Source organism: Lutzomyia longipalpis, chromosome 2 (genome assembly GCF_024334085.1).
Source record: "Lutzomyia longipalpis isolate SR_M1_2022 chromosome 2, ASM2433408v1".
NCBI classification, from domain to species: Eukaryota; Metazoa; Arthropoda; class Insecta; order Diptera; family Psychodidae; genus Lutzomyia; species Lutzomyia longipalpis.
Window position 1 is genome coordinate 37,545,197 of NC_074708.1, and position 16,554 is coordinate 37,561,750.

Below are 16,554 nucleotides of genomic sequence, written 5' to 3' on the forward strand. Positions count from 1 at the left end.
CGTGCATGCGCGCCTATGAGAATCTTTCTCGAAATAAAAAAAAAACAGTGGAGTATATATAAACATCACACATATATATAACACCCATGCATTAGTAAATACTACATTGAGCTACCACACTCTCTACCGCTTTACGTCTTGCTGTTCCCTCGCCCTAAATTCCCCACGACGGCGAGTGGTCGCATTCCAGGTCAATGAAAACTAGGGTTGATCAATAATAATGTAATTGCGTAGTGTTATTAAATAACATACCACATACACAGCCACATGCTCGTGCGCCTAAATTACTCGCAAAAGGTGCAAAAAAAGTGGCTATCAATTGACATTTTTTACACCTTGTCTTGCCTGATTGATAGGTAGCACGTTTTCCTGGGTTTTGCACACACGGACACAACCGCATTGTTGTAATGAAAGTTACCCACCCACCCTTCTCTCCCACACACGATATGTCACCCACACCACTCCTTGGACTCTTTTCTCACGCGACCCCATGCAGTTTGCAATTAGTTTTATGTCACCACACAGTTAATAATATTAAAGGCTTTTTCACACCTACAATATGTTAGGTTACATAGGTTAGGTACTATACCCATTTTGCGTGAAAAGCTCTAAAGCCTTTGAGAAAGCTTTCCCCTAAATCAGGACAGTCTTGAATAATTTATTTATTAAATATTTTGAAAAGTATGTTTTTAATCAAAACGTTTTTTAATTGGATTTTCTATAGGTCAAATCAGGTAAAATCATAGGTATAATCAAATCAAAACATCTTGGTTTTTAGTATATTTCCAAATAAAAATCCCTTATTTCATTGAAAGAACTAGAAAAGCTTAATGATTTTTTTTGTTAGCTTTCAAAATTAGGCAGGTAGGTACTGATGAAGATAATAAAAGAGAGTCGAAAGTTATAAGAAACTAAATTTATTTTATAAATGTTTTATTTATATATATTTTTATCTGGTTTAGGAGCTGCATATTTTTAAGAAAAATTTCCGTAATTAAACTTAATTCGATTTAAATCAATTAATCAAATTAAATTACTCTCATACATCTTTTATTTTATTTTCTAAATCTCTTTATTTTACTTTCTAAACTTTATTTTTATAAAATCTATTTCTTTTAGGCAGCGTTCTATTTTTCTAAAATCTTTACCTAATATAATTGAAATATTAACTTAGAGCTTTCTACTAAGCCAACTAACTACAAAAATGTTTAAAAATATTTCTTTTTATTTCACAAACATTTTTTTTTTAATATTTCCTAAATTTTCTTTCAACTTTTCTTGGAAAAAAAACCTTCAAGTGTTATGATTTTCACGTGGGTACATAAAATTCCCGCATTTTTTATTTCTTGCGCTATCGCAGAGTTCTCAGAAAAGCTATCTTTTACATATAGCTTGGACGTTATCAGTGTGATTGTGAGGAAAATTTACGATTTCATTGAAATTTTCAATGACAAAAAAAACGCAAAACAACAAAATCGCCGCACTATCAATCGCCCTCCCGTATCACTCAAAAATACATATTTCTGTGACACTCTCAGGTTATACATGTAGTCCAAAAAAAAACCCACGAAGCAGGAAAAGGAATTTTGACAGGAAGAAAAGTGATTTGGCGAATGACGTCAACTTTTCCCGGAGGAATATACTATGCTGGCCCGTGAAATTCCTTCTGTTCTGAGCTGATAATAGTAGAATAGAGCGAAAAAACACGCGCACTCGGGAAATATCAAAATGCCAGAGAAGTACAGAACTTTTTTTTTGCAATGTATGATATACAAAAAATGCGCCATTGATTGTGTGGAACTTCTGTGGCGCTTTTCCTGAAAGAGTTTGAGCGAAAAAAAAACTCTTTCTCTCCTTTCTACAACCGGAAGTAAAAGATAAAAGCTCAACCTCCTCCCGTACACAGAGAGAGAGGGAGAACAGTTGGGCGGTAAAAGCCCCCAGAGTGTGGAAAAAGTCAGGCGGAAAGTAGAGAATATTTTCCAAATGTTGTCTCTTTTCCCGTCCACTTTTTTTTCTACCGTGGACCTCCCCATCTCTGTCCGTCTCCGGAGGATTCTCCACATAATAGTATACCTCCGTACTACACTAGAGAATTTTCCCATTAATATCTCATGAGAGTCAAAGCAAGTCGTTGGATACATTTCGGGGGAAAAAAATGGATATGAAACATAGAAAAATTGGCAATGAGCTTTTTTCTTCTTTTTGCAGCAATTGAAGGAAACTAACACTACAACTTGGGGATGATTCGCAAAGTAGAGCTAGATAGACCTAGAAAACTTACAGAGTAAAATACGTCTTGGTTAAGGATCTCATTGTGCTAAACTTTCAGAAACTTTTAAAGTTCTCCTTTTCATTGAAATTATTAGAAGCTTTTCAGCATGAGAAGATCCCTCATTCAATTAATTTCTCAACAATTCAAATAATATGTAGGTATATAGTTAACTAAACTATATATACATGAAAAGATTTGTATTGAAGCTCTAACATTTCGTCATACATGATAATCTTGTGCTCATTTCTCAGAAGTATTTTTCACAAACACAGACCGGAAATAGAATTGACAATTTCACTCTCGATATACGTAAGCAAAGGCGGAAAGTGAAAAAAAAGGTACGACAGGTGAATGAGATAATCTTTCGGCAGAAGCAGAAAATTCATCAAATATTTATCGAACATACACACATATTTTTGGGCGTTTGCGGGTGGTGGGAACAATTGTGGCAGCAGCAGCAAAAAAAAATGTGGAACAGGAAGTGTCAGACGAGTGATATTTTTAGGACATACAGCAGACGCAATTTTGTGTTAAAGAGCGCGAGAGTGAACCCTGAAAAATCTTCAATTGAAAGGACGAGCAATTTGTACGCATTTTCATGCCATTTTCACACCCATTTTCAAATAAAATTCTTCTCGCACAGCAATTCGGAGCATTTCCTCTCCATTTGTGTGCAAAAGAGCATCCGCAAGAATTTTGCTGCAGCAACGCGTCCCCAGAGAGTGAGAGAGGCGATGCCAGACCCCGCGAGACAGACGCAGTAAATTGACGTTCCATTTGCGTCGACGTCTCTACTCTACACAACACTACACTACAACAAGCCATGTCTCTCGGTTTTGCCACCGAAAGTAGGTTGGGTTGATTCATAAGCAAAACAAAAACAGAGAGTGAGAGAGGAAAAATATGTGTATGATGAAATGCTTTTGAGAGTGCAATGAAAACAATCAGCAACACAGCGATAAATGCATTTATAGCATATAGCATACAAGTGGAGGACTTTGGCTCTATGCTCTCTCTCTCTAATCTATATAGCATACCGCACGAGGAAAAGCTCAGCATTATAAAATGGATTTTTTCTGCAGAAGTAGACGACGTAGGTAGACGCTAGAAATGAATTGAACCATCGAGGACGAGGTGAAAAATTACGACGCCATTTATTGAACTTTTGCGAGTTTGTAAATTTTCTCCCAAAGCTCTCTCTCCCAACTCTTCGACTATGTATGTACATAACATCCTATACATATTTTTCAAACATACTCTCTCTCACCAATTTTAATCTCTCTCTCTCTGTTTACTACATCGTTTTTTTTTTCATTATACAAGAAGAGAAAAACAACACCATTTGTATTTGTATGCACGTAACATACCTACATGAATGTGTTGTGTGAAAATGCATTTTTAAGTGCGCAATTGAAAATTGTTACAAGTGCATGAGGTTAGATATTTCTGCATTTATTTTCAAACCGCATCAACCATTCTACGCTATGTACAATTATTTATTTTGATTGTAACATTTTTTTCAATTTATCCCCATATTTCCCTTTTGATTAATCCTGAACCTATTTCGGATTTATCTTTATCCCATTAATAATAAGATTTATGCATTCAAAAAGACCTCACAGTACATTCTGACCCGGAGATTTTACCTACTCCCCCCCTTTAATTTTTATTTATATTAAAACTTAAAAAAGAAATATTTTTATATAATTTTTTTATTTAAAAAAAATTTATATCAGTTTTTGTTTATAAGTTTCGCTTTTTTTGCGAACTTTTTTATAGCATAAAGTAAATTGTGAAACACCTCAAAAAATGTAAGTTTGACTTTAAAAAAATTTAGGCCTGACTTAAGAAAATGTTAAGCCGTTTATTAAGCCAGGCCTATTTTTTTAAGCTGAACCTTAGTTCCTTTGGGTCAAGCCTTTAAGACGGATTAGACGTCAGTTCAAACTGATCTAACCTTGAAACATTAATAGCCTGACCTTAAGAAAATTTAAGTCTAGTCTACAACAATGGTCTTGCTTAAAAATCTTGGGACTGAGCATAAAAACTTAAATCTAGTTTGAAAAAAAAACTGTAGGCTAACTTAAAGGAGTTTATTTTGGTTTAGAAAAACTAAGATCTGACTTGAGACGATTTTCCTTTAGCTAAAAAAGTCGAAATTTTCTAAATTACAGAGTCTAAAATTAAAGCAAAAAAAATTAAAATCGTGTGACCCGGAGAAATTTATCCCGGGTTTCACCCGAAGTCTCCGGGTGAAACTCATAGAGGTAGTAAGTCTAAGACCTCTGATTGGTAAATAAATTCGGGAAAAATATAATATTTACATTGAATATCACTCAAAGAATAGAGCTTAATTTAAAACAAAGTATAAATCCCACCTCTAAGTCAGGTATAATCAATCATTTTCAACAAAATGAAACAACAATAAAATTTTCCAACATAAAAATCTCCAATAAAATTTTTCCAAGGAAATTCACATGCTTGAGGAAAAGTTTTGTGTTTTGACAACAACAATTGCAAAATATGTGAAGTGAAAAATATGTTTGATGAGTAGAAGGGAGGAGGTTATTGTTCAAATGAAAAAAAAAAAAGAAAACACAAAAAAAGAATATATAAAAAATATAAATTTCCAAGAGAAAGAAATTCCATTGAAACTGAGAGTATGATGGGATTCTCTCACTCTGCTGTATTGGCTTGTTACGAGACAAGAGCTCTTTACTCCAAGCCAAAGGTGTGAGGGGGTATCGTAAAATGGGATTAACAAGCTCTACATTCACAAAAAAAATCCATCGCGGACCATTTCCCGTTTAAACTGAAAGAAGTGACACAATTTTCACATGAAATCGATATGTTTTCATGCTGTTCTGCCCATTTTTTTCTGCTTCGCCCCCGGAAATTGTGGGAAAAATTGATTGCAACTCGTGTGGGATTTTTCACGCTAAACCCCCACCCCATCCAACTGGTTTACATTGAAGTGGAAAATACTCCACTATACTGTGTTGGAGACTCCACTTCAGGATGAATTAATCAAAAATCATTGACACTGACATCGCAAGTGCAAAAAGAACGCACAAATTGGATTAAAATTCATTCGGGGGAAAAAACATTTCTCAAAAGTCCTCAGAAATTAAAACAAAAAACAAACTGATAAAACACCTTGCGCATTTATTGCGGGAGTTCCCGATGAATTTTCTATCAAATTCCCATAAATTCTATATAATAAACCTTGTATATGTAGCCGATAAGTGGAGGATTGTGTAAAAAGCAAATAAACACACTGAAGAAATCTCTAAGCCCCCCTTATAGCCACCTGCTTGAATAGATTCCTATACATTATATCAAAGATGTTAAGAATTTCAGTATATTATATTACCTACATTTCTTATCAATTCCACCTGTGTTGGTTATAATTCTCTGTGTCTCCCATATAGATTAGCTAAGAATTTTCAAGCCTATAATTTTATATTGCAGTAAAACTTTCATTTTCTTTTAGAAAAAAAGTTGTATCTTACATGTTTTACAGAGAGGTAGACATTTAGCATAACGAAAAGGACGCTAAACTTCCATTTTTTAACCCCAGGTTCGAGTACAGACAGTTGCATTTCCTTTACTGTTTTTTCTTGATCGAAATATCATGAAAAATCCACAATGAATCTCTTTCAATAAATTATTTATTATGTGAAAAGCCAAAGGTCACCAAAGAATAATTAATGATTATTATATGTAGGAATAAACATTTTTTCGGTAAAAAAAAATAAGAGAGGACGAACAATTAAAAAAAATCATTTTTAGACGATGGAATGACAAATACCAAAAGAACAATCATTAGAGGAAATTAATTAGGAAGTACCTGTAGCCAGGAAGTCCATAAGGACGGTAAAATGATAATGATTAATAATAAATTTGTTTGTAATTTAATTAATCATAGCCGAGATGAAAAAATGTTTTTTTTTTCATATTAAAAAATATTTTAGGCTCAAGAAAATCCTTAAAGCTTTGCAATTGACCTTTAAAAAGCTATATACCTATCTTTTTATATTGATTTACAGGTAATGTTACCTGAGAAAATATTCAGTAAATCAATTAAAAATAATTTAATTCAAAAAGAAAAACTTCCCAAATCATAATTTTTCCCTCTAACTATGCATAGGAACTTTGTAAAAAAATATAAAAGAAAAACATCTCACAGTCGTTATAAAAAATTTATGCTTTTGCCCATAAAACTTCATCTATGAACTTTCCTCCCCGCTCACCCACAGAGAGGAGTTTTGTTGCACAGCTAGAGTGCAATTGTGGGTGAAGAATTGTTAAAAATTCACAATTTGCCAACACCCCGTCAAGAAATGTTTCTTATTTTTGCTTTATTAACGTTCTGTTTTGACGTGCAGTACATGATTTCCATGTACATATGAGAAGCTCGCGTCTTGTCCTTCTTTATTCTGCTAAAAAGACACCCAAGAACAACACACATGTCAACCAAAATGGAAGGGAAAGGGAGCAAAAGAACAAATCCACCATCGTCTTGGTCTAAGCGCATGAAATTCTCAAGGGATAGACGGGGAAAATAGAACAAAACCCGAATGCCTTTCGAGACGGCGGGAAAAAAGAGGGTGACGACCTGTGAGCACAGACCCATTGCCGGAGACTGACTGGGAGAGAAGGGACTGTGTATAATATTCCTTTCCAGCCAGACAACAACAACAAAAAAGCAAAGGGTCGATCGCAAACGCACACAACTTCCTCCACACAAACACCCCTTTTATATTTTTTTTCTTTCTATTATTTTTCCACAACAAAACCCCCCAGACATGGACTATCTTCCGGGGACCTTGGGACGCGTCATTACGACAACGCAAAAATCAAATGCGCCATTATGTGGAAAAAATATCTTCAAGTACTTCATGCAGAACTTTTTCAAAACATAAATTAGAGAAAGTACCTATACACGACTATATGGTATTGTGAAGGCCGAATGTGGTAGGTGTACGTACAAAACAATAAACAGCTGATCATAATGTTGATTATCTACCACACATAAATCGCATATTTTGACGAAGAATTCCCTAATAGAGCTATTGTTTTTTTTTCTATACATAATATAGGTACATAAATATGTAGTTGTGATTGTATGAAATTGGAATTTATATGAAATATTTTGAAATGAAGTATTAAGCACAACATAAAATAATTGTTTTTTTTTTGCTGGGATTCTCATTGGAGGAAAATTATTGGAGATTAATGAATGATCTCTTTATCTAGAAAAATTTGTAAGTTGCAAGAGAAAATTACTGATTTTAACCATTCTAACCCATTTCTATTAGTTTTGCATTTATTGAGTGCTTGGAAAAATATTTTTTAAGGATATTTAATCAAGATTTTATCCATTAGACAATCAAAAAATTTTCTTTGATGACCTTTAGAGAAGAAAAAAATAATTTTCAGTAAAATCGGATAGATTCGATTAAAGAAACAGTTTTAGAACATTTTGGCTGAAAATTGGTTTTTTTTAAGCAATTTTAAAGACTGATTTCGCAAGAATTTCAAAGAATTCTTAAAGACATGTGAGTTAAGTTAGGTCTTTTCTTACAATTCGTCGGTTATAAGATTTTTGGTATTCTGAGAAAAATCTTATAAAATTTTAACATTTTCTTTATTATTTTAATCGTCTTTTTAAAGAACAATTTCTTTGTCGGAGCCTGTTAAAGATCATTCTGACCAGGCCATGTACGCGACTCAATTTTTGTATGGAATTCTTTGGTAAAAAATGAAGTTGGACTGCGTTTTTTTAATGACAGTATCAATCTCAAATCCGTTTGTACCATTAAATTCTACAACTAATAACCTACAAATTGATAGATTCTCAGCGTGCGATCAGAATTCTAAATGTCAAAAAATTAAAATTTTATTTCCAAAGGCGAAAAATTCACATACAAAAAGTGAGCCATTTTTGCTCTTCAACTTCAAAACAAAGTAGACCGTGTACAGGGCCTGATTCTGACTAATTTATGGAACAACACTCTTTGTTATTCGTTTATAGAACGATTTAAAAAACTATAACAGTCAAAATCTTATTGTAAAATACCTGACAATGAGATACCAATTCGAGGGCTGCATTGTAAAACCGGCTAAGTCGGTGTGAGCTCCGAACCGACTTAGCCGGTTTTACAATGCAGCCCTCGAATTGTCATAGCCAGGTACTACGATTCAGACTTATGGGGTGGGTCGGTCCGTACGACTCCATGGCCCACGAGCAACTGAGCCAACCGTACTACGGTGGTTGGGAGAGAGAGTCACCTTTAGACTCCCGCCAACCCCACACACATAAGTCAATCTGTCCTATACCATGACAGTTAGTACCAGCGGTACTACATTATTATTTTTTTCAATGTATCTTGATTCACTTTTCCCTAGTCTCCCGTATACTTGGATAAGGAAAGAAGAGAAACAAAAAAAACTAGAGAAAAATGTAGTTTTTTTGGTCGTAGACAGTCAATTAAAACGCTCGTCTTAACGCTTTCAGCAACGTTTCGGTTTATTTAAAACCATCATCAGGCACAAAAATAAAATAACATAGTGAAATAAATCTGGGTAAAAACTTTCATAAAGCGCATTGAAATACAAAAAATAAGAAAAAAACTTTTTTGTTCCAACTTTTATTTAATTCGATTGATTTTTTTCATTCAAAGCAACAATTTTTTATGATTAATGAGGGTCAATAAATTCAATTGCATACAATAGCTGTGACAGTTTCATGCAGATGTGTGCATCACAGTGAGAATCCCAGCTTAATTTGGAAGAAGAAGGGAAAACGAAGGAGGGATTTTTTTCTTGATCTGATTTGTGCGACTCACCGTAAAATCTTCCAAGAGTTGTGGGGTTCTTGTGTGCTTCCGCCACTCTTCTTGTTGTTCCTTCACCTCGTTGTCGACGATGGAGGTTTCTGAGGTTGGCCTTTGGTCGTTTTTTTTTCGCTTCTCTCCCTTCGTTGTGGCTTCTCTGTTTTGTCCACTTCTTCACGAATTCTTCCTGGCTGCGTGCATTCGCCAGCAGAGCAGTTCATTGAACATGTGTGTGCGACTGGGCGAAGCGCACGATGGGGGTAAGAGAAGGCGCGCGCGATTGACGGAGTCCAGGCCCAACACACAGCTCCCAGACACGCCACCCGGACAATAGCCCCAGACGGCGGAAATGGCGCGCACTGCCTTTTGGATCTTCCGCCGCGCGTCTTCTTCGCTTTTTCTGGATCAAAACAAAACGCACGCACAATCCAGGGACGGTTCAGGGGGTACCTCCTTCCTAGCCGAATTGGGTTTTTTTCCCAGACGCGGGATTTTTCTTTTTCGAATATTCTTCTTTTGGAAATACTTACCCCACGCAGAAGGAAAACTTTCTCAGGGATTTTCTTTTATGTTTCTTTTTCTTACTTCCCAAATGCGGACATGTTTACAAATAATGCTCCCAAAACATGGTGCTGCTGTGGCTGCCACATCCGAATTTGCTCTGACATATCCACCAGCAGCAGAAAACGGGGCTAAAAACACCACTTTGGAGGTATTTTTGCACAAAAAGACCACCACGGGGGCTCTCTTTCACACCACAGTGTCACTTTGGGGTGCTTTTCTTTGGGGTTTTCGCGCTTTTTCCTGCACAAATCACAGTGTTTTGCTTTTCCACGAAGAAAAAGGCGTGCTCACTCAAAACAAAACAACGACGCAAATGGCCACACAACTCTCGCTTCTCCACAATGTTGTGACTCTCTCTGCATCTCTATGCTCACGCTCTCTCTCGCTCTCTCCCAAATCTTCACACCACGCCAATGATTTTTCACTCAACTTTTTTCACACCCTGTTGCAGCTTATCGCACGAAAACTCCACGGAATTTCACCAGCAGGACTTCACAGGCACCTTCTGAGGTAGTTTTCCAAACATTTTTCTTGCAATTTCCATCAATTTTCAATGCCTTTTCATGCGCTCCACGGAGAATTCTTTCCCATAGCAAACTCGCGAGAGTGCAAGATGTGATAATCCATTGAGTAAGGCCAAATTCCTTCATTGAGATTTGTGAATCAAAAAATCGCCAATACTGCTATGAGTGAAAAAATCACGAAGAATCTTCAAGCAATCCAATTAAATTATTACTTGTAATTAATAAACAATATAATTAATCTCATTTTCATTATTTATTTATCAGTATTCCATACAATTCATTTTGCTTTGCAAATGAAGATTTTTCAGTGAAAAACAATAGCTGTGACTGAGGAATACATCCTGCAATACGGAGCTCTCCCTCTCATGCGCAAGACAATGCGCAGTGAGAGAGAATTCTCGCGCCATTTTCCTAGTCTCTCTCCCGCGCGGTGCTCAAAACAAAACCCACACACATACGCGGGGAAATAACACGCAATTTTCCATTTTGGGGCCATGGTTTTTCACGAATTTTCCAACATGTTCAACGCATTTTCCCACCCAAATATTTTTCTTTCACCCAAAAATCTGTAAGAAAACGCTCAAGCATTGAAATTGGTAAGAGATTTTTATTTTTTTGCTCTCTTTCAAATTGGAAAATTTTCTAAAAGAATTTGAAAGCTTTTTTGAAGATTTTTCTGATAAGAAAATGCCCTGGATTTTATAGAATTTTGTAATAGTTCGAGAATTAAATAAATTCATTTTTATTCTGTATTAAAAATGTTTAACCTGCTGGCCGCCAAGACCTTGGAGCTTCCTTAGAGCGCCAAGGTGGGGTCGTTGAACGACCCCAAGAAGGAAGTCGATTTTCTCATAAACTATAAAACCGGGAACTGTCGGGTCACTACCTTTAGACTCCTTATATAGTCCTCTTGCCCCTTGCATCACAAATTCGCCACCCGGAAACACGCAGAAGAAGATATTAGGGAAAAACATTTTTCACTCATTTTTCACACTTTCTTCGTGAGAAATTTGCCACGAAGTTGACCGCAACTGCTATTTTTTTTCACTACTTCCCCACATTCCCCTCACTTCCCGCACCGTGATAAATGGCAATATTTCTCGAATATTCCTTATTGTTTTGCACATTTATATGCTTCTAATTATGTTTTATGTTGTTTATGTTACTTATTCGCGATAATTCTGACACTGAGATGGTAAAGTGAGAAAGTAAACACAACCCTTCAACCCCCTTCAACCATATGATTTATGATGTGACTAACTTCATTCTAAGAAATTTTCCGCAGCATGGCCGTTACACAAATTTTTGAATTCCCTTCTTCTACATTTTCCTTAATAACTTTTCTTGTGGTGGACGGATTGAGCTGAAATTTTTACACAACCTCCTCAGATAACCAAAGAACTTATTTCCAAAAGATGGGAATGGTATCTTTTATATTTATTAAGTTATAGCACGAAATATAGGGCTGGGGTCGTTCAACGACCCCGCTTGGCGGCCTAGAGGTTAAAAATGCAGTTTTTTATAGTTTTAGCATAAAAAATATGGCTGATTGTAAACTTTAAAGCCACCATCTTTGTTTCTTTAGTTCCTAACCTTTTTCCTTTAATTTCCACTAAATTGCGAGATGTAATTTTACTCAAATCAATCATTTCTACATCCAATTTAAGAAATATAAAGAAGTTTTCTTGAAAATTCTTTTAAAAAAATGTGTTTTATTAAAGAAAATTCTCTCAAATATTTTGCCCTACTAAAGAATTTTTCCACTGTAACGGAAAAAAAAATTTTCTGCAACCCCCAACTTGTCACCACCCCTTTCTTTTTTTTTTTGGAGGGGTGAATTGTTGCGAAAAATATTAACCAGCTCCTCCACCCACGCAGAACGCGTCAGAATTCCGCGTGTCACATCAACAAATTAACGGGAATTTATGCGAGTGTCGCGGGCGGGAAGATTCAACGAGGGGGGGGGAGGATCGTGACAAATTCTCCGAATTTTCTTCTTTTTCAAACCTCCCATTGGGGGTGGCAAAATTCCGTGTGATAGGGAAGGCACCCATCGCGCAACGGAGATGCTTCGACCTTGCTTTCGGTCACATTTTGTACCCCAAACCCACGCTTCCCGGGGGGTGGGCGAGGGTGCACATCTGTGGGCAATGCGGGGGTGGGTTTTTATGTGTTTCGAATAAATTTCACGCGGGAAAATGAGATATATATTCACAAATACATCCCCAACATCAAACTTTTTCCTTTTATTTTATCATCCCACGCGCGTGAAAAAGGCCGCGTGAGGCGCCTGAAACGCGAGATAAAGGAGGAAAAATGTCAAAATCTTAAAATGTCAAAAATTGCATAATTTTAGGCGAAAAACGATAGCAGCGTGGATGATTTTATTTTATTTTTCTTCATGTACCAACGCGAAGGGAAAAAAAAGGTTTGGCCTACAGAGAGCAGGGGTTGAAGGTGAGAGAAAAAATATATAACAGCAAGGTATATAAAAGAGGTGGGAAGAGGGTGTCGAAAAGCCGAAATGCGGAAATGGCAGAGACATAAGCTTGAAAAATTGCTGGCTATTAGCCACTTTTGTAATATTGCTGAGAGTGGAAAACTTTCTATTTTCCACCCACACTGTTCTCTCATGTTCTAAATTCTAGAATTTTTTTTATAGACCAGAAAAGAACATTTTTCTTTTGATTGAATTAAACTGTTAAAATAAAAAGAAATTATTAGCAAATGTACGTTATTTTTTTTTGAACCCTATAAATTATTGAAAAACGTGGATAAATCCCATCATAACGGGCTGTCTAGCCATCTTATTCTGAGAAATCAACTGCGTAGAAAGAAAATATTGTAGGAGGAGAAATGGAAGAGTTGGGGAACGTCTCGAAGGGATTTCTTCTCAGGAAAATGTCTGGTTTTCATGAGAAGTGATTTTTCCCATCTTTTATTTATTTAATAGAATGAATTTTAAATGAAAAATTTCTCACATAATATGGTATTTATCAGAAAAAAAAAATATTTTTTTTGTGACTCGAATTGGCCACCGTTCCCAGCAAAGTCCTCAAAGAGTTAACAAAACATATTTTTAGGCTGTATATTTTGCCTGAAGAAAAGTGAAATCCAACCCCTCAAAACGTCACAATGTAATAAATCTAACGTATTTTCATTGTTTTAAAATCCCAGAAGATATCTTTAATTAGGGATTCTTTCTTGGAGAGAATCTCAAAGAAGTTTCTGAGACTTAGGGGTAGATTCTGGAAAAAATATTTCATATTCTTTTCTTACAATTTGCGAGTTATAAAATCTTATAAGATTTTGCTTTTTTTTCCTTCTTTAATCGCGGTTTCGAAGGAAAATTATTTTTCCATGGCTTTTTAAATGACTTGTTTGACTGTTTTCTAGAACAACAAATTCTTTGTGTTTTTTAGAACGACAATAGAACGATTTTAAAATCATCAAATGTCAAAATCTTACAACTTTTAAATTAAAAGAAAAGAAAAGATTTTTATCAGAATCTACTTTTTAATTAATGTTCTTTACAAAGTAAAATCAAAAATTTTACTCTTCTTCCCGTTTTTATAATGTAATAATTTCCCCTTAATTTCCACAAGAACAACACCCCTTGATATTCTTTTACAACAACGAATAAAAAATCCCTCTCATTTAATTTTCTTCTTTTTTGTGGAATATTTTTCCATTTGGAAAAATATAGAAATTTTCTCTTAAAGGAAAAAAAATCACGCCCATAATTCGTGGAAAATTCGATGGAAAAACAACGCCTCCAATTGACCTCAATTAATGAAAAATTCAGCACCGCCCGGGGGTCGTATAAATCCCCATAAATATAGCAAAAGTAACAGAAAAAAACTCCGTCACACGCTGAATTATTTCATTTTAATTTACTACAGGCAGTGGAGGCGCCTAGTGGCCAAACCTTTAATGGCCCTGCAGGCCCTTGGGGAGTAGCAACCACCCCCTCACCTGCCCACCCACCCTGCTTTGGCTTCATTTGCCATGTCATAGAGACACACATTTTACAACTCTGCGCTGACTGACGACCCGATTTATCCGTTACTACGTCGTAGAATTCCCGCCGTGAGCTTTTACATGAAAGGGTGCGGGCGGGGGTGGGTGGGTGGTTGGGTGAGGTGAGTAGGTGTTTGCTGTCGAATGGCGTCCTAGCCTCGGGGTTGCACAGACACATACACAAACAAAAATGGGAGAAAGCCACCCTCAACATTTGTCTCTGTGCGCCTGTGTTACCACCCCCTGGCCACCCACCCAACACACCCCCCCCCCCGCTTTTCTCCATCAAAAGCTGCATAAAAGCTCGAAAGAGAGGAAGAAAGTAAACTTCAGGCGTTTGTTCTCTTTCCTCCCCAAATAGACGAATATGCTATGTACTATGTACATAGCAAAGCTTGCGCCCACATTGCATCCCCTCCCCCCGCCCCCCCAAAAAAAGAGACGCGCGGGAAAATTCAGGAGGGAAAATTCAATAAAAGAGCTTACATTCCACACGTTCCACAATCATTTTGCGCGTCTATTTTACAACGAATGAGATGGCATGAGAAGAATATTTTTCTCTCACTCTGGGATTTTGTGTGGCGTGAAATGATTGTTTGTAGTTGTGCGGGAAAATTTGAATTTTAACGACCTTTTTTTTTGCTTTTCCAAAAATGCCATTTTCTTGTTTTTCCGCCAATTTTTGGATACAAAACACGTTTTTGGGACTCCCTGGGCACTTATGGGTGCTCCCGCGCCACCGGGGAGCCGCTCTATGCGGAATTTGGGGCCCGCAAAAATTTTGACGGTTGGGGATTTTACACGACTCTCGTTTCCTGGAAATGGATTTTCGCGAACCTTTGGAATTTTTGATGCCAAAAATTCAAAAGCTTTTTCCTGGTCATGAAAAACTCAATTTCGCTGGGAAATTCGATAGAAAACGCGAGAAAATTGCGAAAAACTCATTGTGTGAGGGAGACAGTATTAGTAACGTGGACCGTTTCATTTTATCTTCAACAAAATGTAACAAAAAGGGCGCCAAATTCAAAAAGTAGGCAAAAAACATGAAATTTGTATGGGGGCGCTACGAAAGGGGGCTCCGGGGGGAAAATGAATGCTGTTGGTGAAAACCTCCTGGTATCAGTAGTCTCTGTACCCAATTTCATCTCAATCGGACCAACGGTGTAGAAATGCAAAGCTGTACAGAAGAAGAAGATGGGAGATTCATCTTTGTCTCGAAAGACGCGCATTCGCGAGATTTTCTACTCCACAATCCATCATCCACCCACCCACCCCCTCTGTGATCAAAGATACAGCTTCCACACAGATACACATACACCTGATTTATGTGTGGAAACCACCCACTGACCCCACCGGAAGTTCTCAATTTTGTCGCGGACTATCTGCAATTCCGGTGGAGAGCGGTGTACTATATGTATATGTGTGGAAACGTGTGTAGAATATGAATGAATGAAAATTTGAAAATTCAACCCCCCCCACCCCTGAATAATTTTTCATCCCCCTCTTGAAAAAAAAAATCTCCGGGAGAAAATCTTCATGATTTATGGGAATTTAGAGAGAGAGGATAAAATAAAATCGATATTCTGCACACATACACAGCTTCCCGCGTAATTATCCTGAACATTTAATCTCTACACTCCACACAAGATAGTTTTTATTCTTTTCCATTTCATTGGAAAAAGAAAAGGGAAGAAGAGGATTTTATTGGGACGTGCTTTATTTTCTGCAGACGTGATTAGATCTAAACATTCGAGGGTGGTGAGCCACAAATCCACAAATTTTCCTCTTTAGCTTCACCACGAAAGAGCTTTTCATCCCCACACTTTGGGGGTGCAAAAGTCAGGCTTATTATGTGGGCCATAATACTTACTTTGCAGAGGAAATACGAGGAAATCTCTTCAAGGAGTTGGCGGAGAGAGAAAAAAAAATCAGGAGAATGGAAAAGTTAACCCAGTTTAGCTAATAAATATTTGCGCAATTTACTGCGTGTTGATTTGAGGGTAAAATGTGTACCAAAAGAAGCTGCAACAATACAGTACATGGTGATAAAACTAGAAGCAGACTTAAGGGGAATCTCTTGGGAAAATTGTTGGAATTTACACATTTTAAATGTTGAAATTTTTGGGGTTATTAAAGACTTATTATTGAAGAATAATAAAATCACTTTTCAAATAACTGCCCTAAAACACAAAGGTAGGTTTTTCTCAGAATCTACCAGATGGATTTAGATGGGGTAAAAAGCAATTGAAAGTAGAAGCAATAGCGGAGAATGTACCGGAACAGATTCTTGAATTTCAATTCAGAAGTTGAGAAAAGTCAATAAGAATATTTG

At 36.5% G+C, this 16,554-nt stretch overlaps 1 protein-coding gene across 4 annotated transcripts in view; it reads right to left on the reverse strand.

Moving 5' to 3' along the window:
• LOC129790593 (insulin receptor substrate 1-B) overlaps nt 1-10,298 on the reverse strand; it is a 146,627-nt gene extending 136,329 nt beyond the window's left edge. For all 4 annotated transcript variants that reach the window (XM_055828167.1, XM_055828164.1, XM_055828163.1 and 1 more), the window contains exon 1: nt 9,127-10,298. The gene's annotated coding sequence lies outside the window, so the exon portion shown is untranslated. The remainder of the gene's footprint in view (nt 1-9,126) is intronic.
• Nucleotides 10,299-16,554: the final 6,256 nt, after the last annotated feature.